This window comes from Archocentrus centrarchus, chromosome 7 (genome assembly GCF_007364275.1).
Source record: "Archocentrus centrarchus isolate MPI-CPG fArcCen1 chromosome 7, fArcCen1, whole genome shotgun sequence".
Classification (NCBI taxonomy): domain Eukaryota; kingdom Metazoa; phylum Chordata; class Actinopteri; order Cichliformes; family Cichlidae; genus Archocentrus; species Archocentrus centrarchus.
In genome coordinates, this window is record NC_044352.1 from 20,279,142 (window position 1) to 20,288,075 (window position 8,934).

The window sequence follows — 8,934 nt, forward strand, 5'->3', positions numbered from 1 at the left end:
TCAGACCAACTTTGAGGGCATGTCCTCAAAAGTCCTGCAAAAAGGCAACATGACAACTGTAGGGTTTGGTCAGATGCGGTCATGCTGTCTAGCAATACCAGCAGCATGACTACAGATGGCGATTTCCATTTGTCAACCAGTCAGTCGGTTAACTAGTTTAGACTGAAATATTTCAGCCACTGTAAATTGACATGAAATTTATGACATATAAATATCTATTTCCCTCAAATTTTCATCCAGTGGGCTTTCACCCAGTGTCTAACTTTGTTTTAATGGATGAATTATTTCTCAAAAACAAGTGTGGTTCTCATTAAAGAGGCACTGTCAGTAGTACATCAAGGTTTTAATTTACTTGTGAAATATAGAGCATTAGCGTCCCTGACGCAAGACTCTCTGACAGCTCAACCTGTTGGCATTGCTGTAGAGACTTAATCAAGTCCATTTTCTCCTGTTTGTTAAATTCAGGGTCGCAGTGGGGCTGGAAACTATCCCAGTGGTCACTGGAGACAGACTGGATACAACATGGACAGGTCACCAGTCTGTTACACAGCTAACACAGAGAGACAGACAACCAATCACACTCACATTTACACCTACAACCAATTTAGAATGATAGATTAACCTAACAAAGAGAACATGCAAACTCCACACAGAAAGGCCCCAGCCAGATGGTGAATTTGAATCCAGGACCCTCTTGCTGTGAGGTGACAGTGCTAACTCTATACTGTATATAAGATCAAAAAGATCAACATTTCTATTGATTTTCACATTTACAGTTAAAGCAATATTCAGGGCCATATTGTTTGATTTCACAGTTAAGGGCAATAGAGAAGCTTTTAAAGGTAAACCCATGATGATGAGAGACCACAAGAGACCAGAGAAGTTATTCCCCCTTCATGGGCCAAGGATGGAGAAATGTGGCTAAAGAAGTCCAGGGAAAGGAGAACTTAAAGTGAAGTACGACTGTTTCGTATTGCCTGCTCACTAGAGTTCTTACAAAGCGCCAGGAATTTAATCAGACTGCAAAAAAGGAAAAAAATGTCAACCAGTAAAAAAAAAAAACTGAGAAAAGAAGGGGGCAAAGGCGATTAGGCAGCCAAATCATTCTGAACAAGCACTGGGGGCTGCAAGAAGTGTTTTTGATGGAGTAGGAGGAGAGAGAGAGATGCATAGGAAATGATTAAAGCTTCAACGTGGTGCTGGTCTGATGCAGTGCAAACTGTGTGTGGAGTTCACTTAGTGAATAGATAAACCGATGGATGATGAGTAGACGCACAGCATAGGGACAATCTTGACTTTGGCTGAACCCATTAAGGCTGAGAACTTCTCTCTCAGTGAATGATAATTTCCTAAGAATACAAAGTTTGGGGTTCTTCAAGACTTTTCATGGTGCGTGCTATATTTTTGCTTCTCCTTGAGCGGTTTTGTTTTTCGTTTTTGTCATAACCTAGGGGGAGGGTCTGCGTGTGTGTGTGTGTCTGTATACATGTGTGTTTGTCCTGCGGGCCACAGCGGAGGTTCCGGTGTCTCCGCCTCCCTAGGGCGGAGATCACCACACCTGCTACGGATCAAGCCATCAGGCAGGGTCTTTTTAAGCTGCCAGCAGACCATCACTCTTCGCTGGATCATTGACTACTTCTCAGTTAGTACCGGCTCTCTGGTGTGACTCTCGCTTTCGTGGATGTATATTACTTACCTGCTCTTCGTGTTCGCTCCTTTTTCAGATCCCCGTGTCAGTTCCTGCTCGTCCTTTCGGAAACCCCGGCTTTTCGTCAACCCGCCGCTCCACGCCGTACCACAGCTGGCCCCTCACCACCTGGGAATTCCTTCAGCCTCTCGACCCGCTTCAGCCGCCTCCCCCCTCGCCTTCCTGGACCCCCTTGTCTTTGCACCTCTATCAATCACTGTAAATAAACTTGCACCTTGCTTTCATCAGCCACCGCTTGTGTGTCCTCTTCCTCCTCGAGTCCTGACAGAATGATCCAGCCAAAACCGGACACCGCGGACGCTGATCCGGTTCATCGGGCCCTGGCTATTCAAGAGGAAACCCTCCAGCGTCACGACCATATGCTCCGTCTGGTTTCCAGTCAGCTGGGCGCAGCCACCCAACAGCTCGCCGATCTCCGAGGTATGTTGGAATCCACCATGTCATCCGCTACGCCCCGTCACCAGGATTTATCCCCTCCGCCGACAGATCCGCCGGCTGGTTTGGCTTCCGCGACCGAGCCCGCCGTAGCGTTGGAGAAAGCCCTGCCCATCCCGGAGGTGTTCCGCGGTGAGTTAGGGAAATGTGGAGGTTTCCTCACCCAATGTTCCCTCGTTTTCCGGCAACAGAGAAATGCCTACGCTTCTGATTGTGCAAAGATTGGTTTTATGGTCAATCTGTTCCGCGGTAGAGCGTTAGAGTGGGGGCACGCTGTGTTACGGGGAAACCCCGATCTGTCTTTCCCTGCGTTCTTGTCTCGATTTAAGGAGGTGTTTGATAAAGGCACCAGCCCTGAATCCGCATCCCAGAAGTTGCTCAGCCTGCGGCAGGGACAACAGAGCATGGCGGATTTCTCCGTGGATTTCCGGATCCTCGCGGAGGAGGCCGGCTGGGAGGAAAAGGCGCTCAGGGGAGTATTCCTGAACAATATTAATGATGATCTCAAGTATGAACTTGCCACTAGGGATTTGCCTCAGTCCTTGGAGGCCGTGATTTCATTGTGTATCCATGTAGATGACCGCCTGAGAGCACGACGGACTCCGAGGAACTACAACTCCCAGCATGCCCCTCGCCGGGCGGTTTCCGCGGACCGGAGGAGCCTCCTAGCGGACGACAGCTCGGCTACGGCGCCCCCTTGCGGCGCGGAGGAGCAACCCATGCAACTCGGCCGCGCACGGCTGTCTCTCTCTGAGCGACGACGGAGATGGGAGGCGGGGGAGTGCATCTACTGTGGCAAAAGGGCCACTACATCGCGTCATGCCCTGTTTGCCCAAAAGACCGCGCCCGTCAGTAATGGTGGGGATACTGGCGGGTCAAGCTAACGCATGCTCCTCCCTGCCCAGATTCACGCTTCAGACAAGGATAAATCTTCCATCAGGCAGTCACACAGTCTTGGCACTCCTCGATTCCGGAGCTGAGAAAAATCTCATGGACCGTGCCCTCGCCCAGCAGTGGGGTGTTCCATCCACAGCGCTACCCACGCCTCTCCTGGTCTCCGCTCTGGACGGCGCCAAGCTTTCTGAAATCACTCACAAGACCCAACCGCTTTCTGTGACTCTGTCGGGTAATCACTCTGAACGGCTCTCCTTTTACCTGTTTGACTCTGCACAGACGCCCATCGTCCTCGGCTTTCCCTGGTTGCAACTGCACAATCCACAGATTAACTGGGCGAATCGCAGCATCTCGGGTTGGAGTGAGCGGTGCCACCAGCGCTGCCTCAGATCCGCAACTCCCTCTCTCCCTCGGTCCACCGATTTGGGGGAGGGGACCCCACCTGACCTGTCCGGCGTCCCCTCGATCTATCACGACCTCGCTGAAGTATTCAATAAGGACCGGGCTGTTTCCCTGCCTCCCCACCGGCCTTACGACTGCGCCATCGACCTCATCCCGGGGGCGCCCTACCCCTCCAGCCGCCTCTACAGCATCTCTCCGCAGGAACGGGATGCCATGGAAAAATATATCACCGAAGCTCGGGCGTCCGGTCTGATTCGACCCTCCACCTCTCCCATGGGCGCGGGGTTTTTCTTCGTGGCCAAGAAGGACAAGACCCTCCGGCCCTGTATTGACTACCGCGGTCTGAACGAAATCACTGTGCGCAACAAATATCCTTTGCCACTTCTCACCTCTGCCTTTGAGCTCCTGCAGGGGGCAGCCATCTTCACCAAACTGGATCTCCGGAACGCTTACCATCTCGTCCGGATCCGGCAGGGAGACGAGTGGAAGACTGCCTTCAACACTCACCTCGGCCACTTCGAGTATCTTGTCATGCCCTTCGGCCTAACCAACGCGCCAGCTGTGTTCCAGGCCCTCGTAAACGACATACTCCGGGACTTCATCAATCATTTTGTGTTTGTCTATCTCGATGATATTTTGATCTTCTCATCCTCATTACAGGAGCATCAGGGACATGTGCGGCAGGTGTTGCAGCGGTTACTGGAGAATCGTCTGTTCGTGAAGGGGGAGAAGTGCGAGTTTCATGTGGAGTCCACGGCGTTCTTGGGATACATTATTGGTAAAGGGCAGATCAAGGCGGACCCAGTTAAGGTACAAGCGGTCCTGGATTGGCCCGAGCCAGCGGATCGGAAACAGCTGCAGCGTTTTCTGGGCTTCGCCAATTTCTACCGCCGCTTCATTAAAGATTACAGCTCCATCACCCATGCTCTGACCTCTCTCACCTCTCCCAAGATTCCTTTCAGATGGACCCCCGCCGCTGCAGAGGCTTTCGCGCTCCTGAAGGGTCGGTTTGCCTCCGCACCCATCCTCATCCAACCTGACCTATCCAACTCATTCGTCGTGGAGGTGGACGCGTCCGACGTGGGGGTAGGGGCAGTGTTGTCCCAACAGTCCATGGGTAGCCTCCGACCCTGCGCCTTCTTCTCTCGCCGCCTCTCCCCGGCAGAACGGAATTACGACGTAGGGGACCGGGAGCTGCTGGCCATCAAACTAGCCTTGGAGGAATGGCGGCACTGGCTGGAGGGCGCGACGCATCCCTTCTTGGTCTGGACTGATCACAAGAACCTGGCCTATCTGCGAACCGCCAGACGTTTGAAACCCCGGCAGGCCAGGTGGGCCTTGTTTTTTACCCGATTTAACTTTACTATCTCTTATAGACCTGGGTCACGGAATGTCAAGCCCGACGCTCTGTCCCGACAGTTCAGCTCCACGGACTCCTCCTCGCAGCCAGAGTTTGTCTTGCCTCCCTCTTGCGTCATTGGAGCCATCACCTGGGAGATCGAATCCGCCATTCAGGCAGCTCTACGGACTGAACCAGATCCTGGGACGGGACCCCCCAACCGCCTTTATGTTCCCTCTCGAGTGCGAAGCCGCGTACTGCAATGGGGACACGCAGCCAAATTCACGTGCCATCCCGGGGCCAATCGCACTGTGGCCTTCCTCCAGCGTTATTTCTGGTGGCCTACATTGATTAAGGATACCCGTGAGTACGTGGCAGCATGCAGCATTTGTGCACAAAATAAACCTTCTCTGTCACCTCCATCAGGTCTCCTCCGGCCCTTACCCACCCCTAAGCGACCATGGTCTCACATAGCTCTGGACTTCGTCACAGGACTTCCTCCCTCTGAAGGAAACACCGTGGTCCTGACCATTATCGACCGGTTTTCCAAGGCCACCCACTTCGTTGCGCTACCCAAGCTCCCCTCCGCCTTGGAGACGGCCCGGCTTCTCACCACCCACGTTTTTCGGCTCCATGGGATTCCTGAAGACATCGTGTCGGATCGGGGGCCCCAGTTCACATCTCAGGTCTGGAAGGAGTTCTGTACATCTCTCGGAGCCAAGGTGAGCCTCTCCTCTGGTTATCATCCCCAGACAAATGGGCAGACGGAACGGGCCAACCAGGAGTTGGAGGCAGCATTACGATGCGTGGCGTCCACCAATCAGGCCACCTGGAGTTCCCACTTGGCGTGGGTTGAGTATGCACATAACTCTCTCTCCTCCTCCGCCACAGGGGTGTCCCCCTTCGAGGCCTCCTTGGGTTTCCAACCGCCACTCCTCCCTGCCATCGAGGAGGATCTCACCATTCCCTCCGTCCAGCATCACCTTCGCCGCTGTCGCCGGCTATGGAGGTCCACCCGCGCAGCTCTGCTTCGGACGAAGGAGCAAAACAAACGCGTCGCTGATCGCCATCGGACCCCTGCGCCGGACTACCAACCAGGCCAAAAGGTATGGCTCTCCACGAAAAATGTTCCAGTCCGTGCCGAGTCTAGGAAACTGGCCCCCACCTTCCTGGGGCCCTTCGAGATCGACTCCATCGTTAACCCTGTGTCTGTCCGCCTCAAACTCCCTCGTACCATGCGCATCCATAACGTCTTCCATGTCTCCCAACTTAAGCCTGTTGCCACCAGTCCTTTGTGCCCTCCAGCTGCCTCACCTCCTCCTGCCCGTTTTCTCGATGGCCAGCGGATCTACACCGTCCGTCGCATTATGGACGCCCGCCGTCGGGGGCGGGGTTATCAGTTCTTGGTGGACTGGGAGGGCTACGGTCCCGAAGAGCGATCCTGGGTGTCCCGAGCTAACATTCTGGATGCGGCCATGGTGCGGGAGTTCCGGCGGCGCCATCCCGAGAAGTTTCGGTCGCCAGGAGGCTCCCGTTGAGGAGGGGGTACTGTCATAACCTAGGGGGAGGGTCTGCGTGTGTGTGTGTGTGTCTGTATACATGTGTGTTTGTCCTGCGGGCCACAGCGGAGGTTCCGGTGTCTCCGCCTCCCTAGGGCGGAGATCACCACACCTGCTACGGATCAAGCCATCAGGCAGGGTCTTTTTAAGCTGCCAGCAGACCATCACTCTTCGCTGGATCATTGACTACTTCTCAGTTAGTACCGGCTCTCTGGTGTGACTCTCGCTTTCGTGGATGTATATTACTTACCTGCTCTTCGTGTTCGCTCCTTTTTCAGATCCCCGTGTCAGTTCCTGCTCGTCCTTTCGGAAACCCCGGCTTTTCGTCAACCCGCCGCTCCCCGCCGTACCACAGCTGGCCCCTCACCACCTGGGAATTCCTTCAGCCTCTCGACCCGCTTCAGCCGCCTCCCCCCTCGCCTTCCTGGACCCCCTTGTCTTTGCACCTCTATCAATCACTGTAAATAAACTTGCACCTTGCTTTCATCAGCCACCGCTTGTGTGTCCTCTTCCTCCTCGAGTCCTGACAGTTTTATTGTGAACATACCAGGAGACCCATTTTCCCATTTCTAATTGACATTCCCAGTTGCATAATGTTTCTAACTGACTGATCAGGTATCAGAGATGGAGTTCTTTGTGTAAATGCAGTCTGAATAATTCATACAGGGCTGTCAGAAAAGAGAGAGAGAGCGATAGAGAGGGGCATTTTAGAAATCAGCTCGCTAGGCCCCTGACCATGAATAATTGATCTGAACTGATTAAAGTTTGCAGTGATTACCCCTCACCTCCCCAACAGATAAAACGCCACATCTGTGTTTGCTGTCTCTTTACTAATTCTCCTCTTTCTTTCTCTCCTCTCAGTCAAACATGTTTCAATTAACCCCATGTGGTCACACTGTGTGTGCTGGAATGCACCACACTTCTTTATATTTGGTGTCTTCAAAATTGTCACTATCATTATCATTATTTTCAACAATATGCTAAATTTCCTCTTCTTCAAATGTGTGTTTACTTAGAATTCAATTCATCGCATGTTGTGTTTCTGTAGAGAAAATACGTGTTCATAATTTAAAAAAAAAAAAAAATGCAATGAATCTACCATCTAACAGCAATTCCAAATAATAGACCCTGATTAGTCAGTAAAGTGCTGAAAAACATATATTTTCTCCTCCTCCCCCCTCAGGTAGTGAATCCTCAAATAGCAATAGACTGTCTCAAATACAAGTGTAATTGCAATAGGCATACCGTCTGATACACTAACACTTAAAGATACCGTGCTCCCAGCAGAGCTGCCTTCATCAGCTTCACTGCACATCTGCACTCCAGATATCACATGCACAGACACACAAAGCAGACTCATTGTGCATCTGGGTTGCTTCTCACTTCCCTCAACCTTCAAGGTCCAACTAAGGATGGCACTTTGATCCGTGTTCCAGAGCCAAAGAAAGAAATGCGTGACAGAGAGCGACTTGAAGGAGGAGAGAAGCGGGAAACGGGAGGGAGTGCGGGAGAGTGACAGCTAATGACAGTAGCTACAAGCTGTGACCTTTAGAGCAATCACACAAGCATGACGAACCGGGCTCAAGGTGACAGAGGATCTGGCTACTTTGGAGGAGGATATTAAGAACAGCAAAGCTCTGTGTGTTTGTGGTTAAGCAGTCATGGTCCAGCAGTGGTAATGGAGATTATAGATATACAGGTCATCAATAACCCTGTTATTTTTGTCAGAGGGGTGGCCATAGCTGAGGAGGTAGAGCAGGTCACCTACTAATCGGAAGGTTGGTGGTTTGATTCCCGGCTGCTCCAGTCTGCGTGCCAAAGTATCCTTGGGCAAAATACTGACCCCCAAGTCGCTCCCGATGTTTTGATCAGCGTGAATGTTGGATAGAAAGAATTAGCAAAAAGAACCCTGACATTTTCTAAGTGGGCTACCTGGTCATAAACCAAAGAAGGAACAGGCAGCAGGTAGAATATTGCACTAACCTGATGGTGTTACATAAAGAGTAAAAGGGAGCCCCAGAATTACTCTGCATTTTTTAGTACACAAAATGCACCTACATGCAAGTAGTACTCCTGTATATGTTTATACAGGAGTATAAATGAGGGTTTATATTAACAGGCAGAGGTTACATTTAGCTGAGCATGTGGCTCTCAGGTAAATATTAAGCATTTTCACTGCAGCCTTCCTCAGAAAGACATCTTAATTATGCTGCTTGCCCACCACGCCTTCCCTGGTTCATCTGTACACTCTGGTTCAGTCAGAGAATGGACAGTCTGCACAGCTGACCCCACTGATCTACAGTTTGAAAAAAATGGAGGGAGAGGAAAAGAAAATGGGGTGTACAGAAAGGATGTGTCCAGTTCAGGTCCCTGGTGGAGGTTTTCAAGTGGCTGGGCGCTCTGTCTGTCCTGTCAGCCCTGAGCAAACACCCCATCCTAAAAGGGAAGGAGGGAAAAAAGCTCCCAGATAGCATCACACACGGCTGGCCAGGGCCTCACTAGCAGTCCACTTGTCTGCTCTCCCCTCCGCAGAGCCTTCACAAGAGATGGGAGGAATACTAAGAGAGCAGGCATAGATTTTCTGCTGGGGGGTGGGG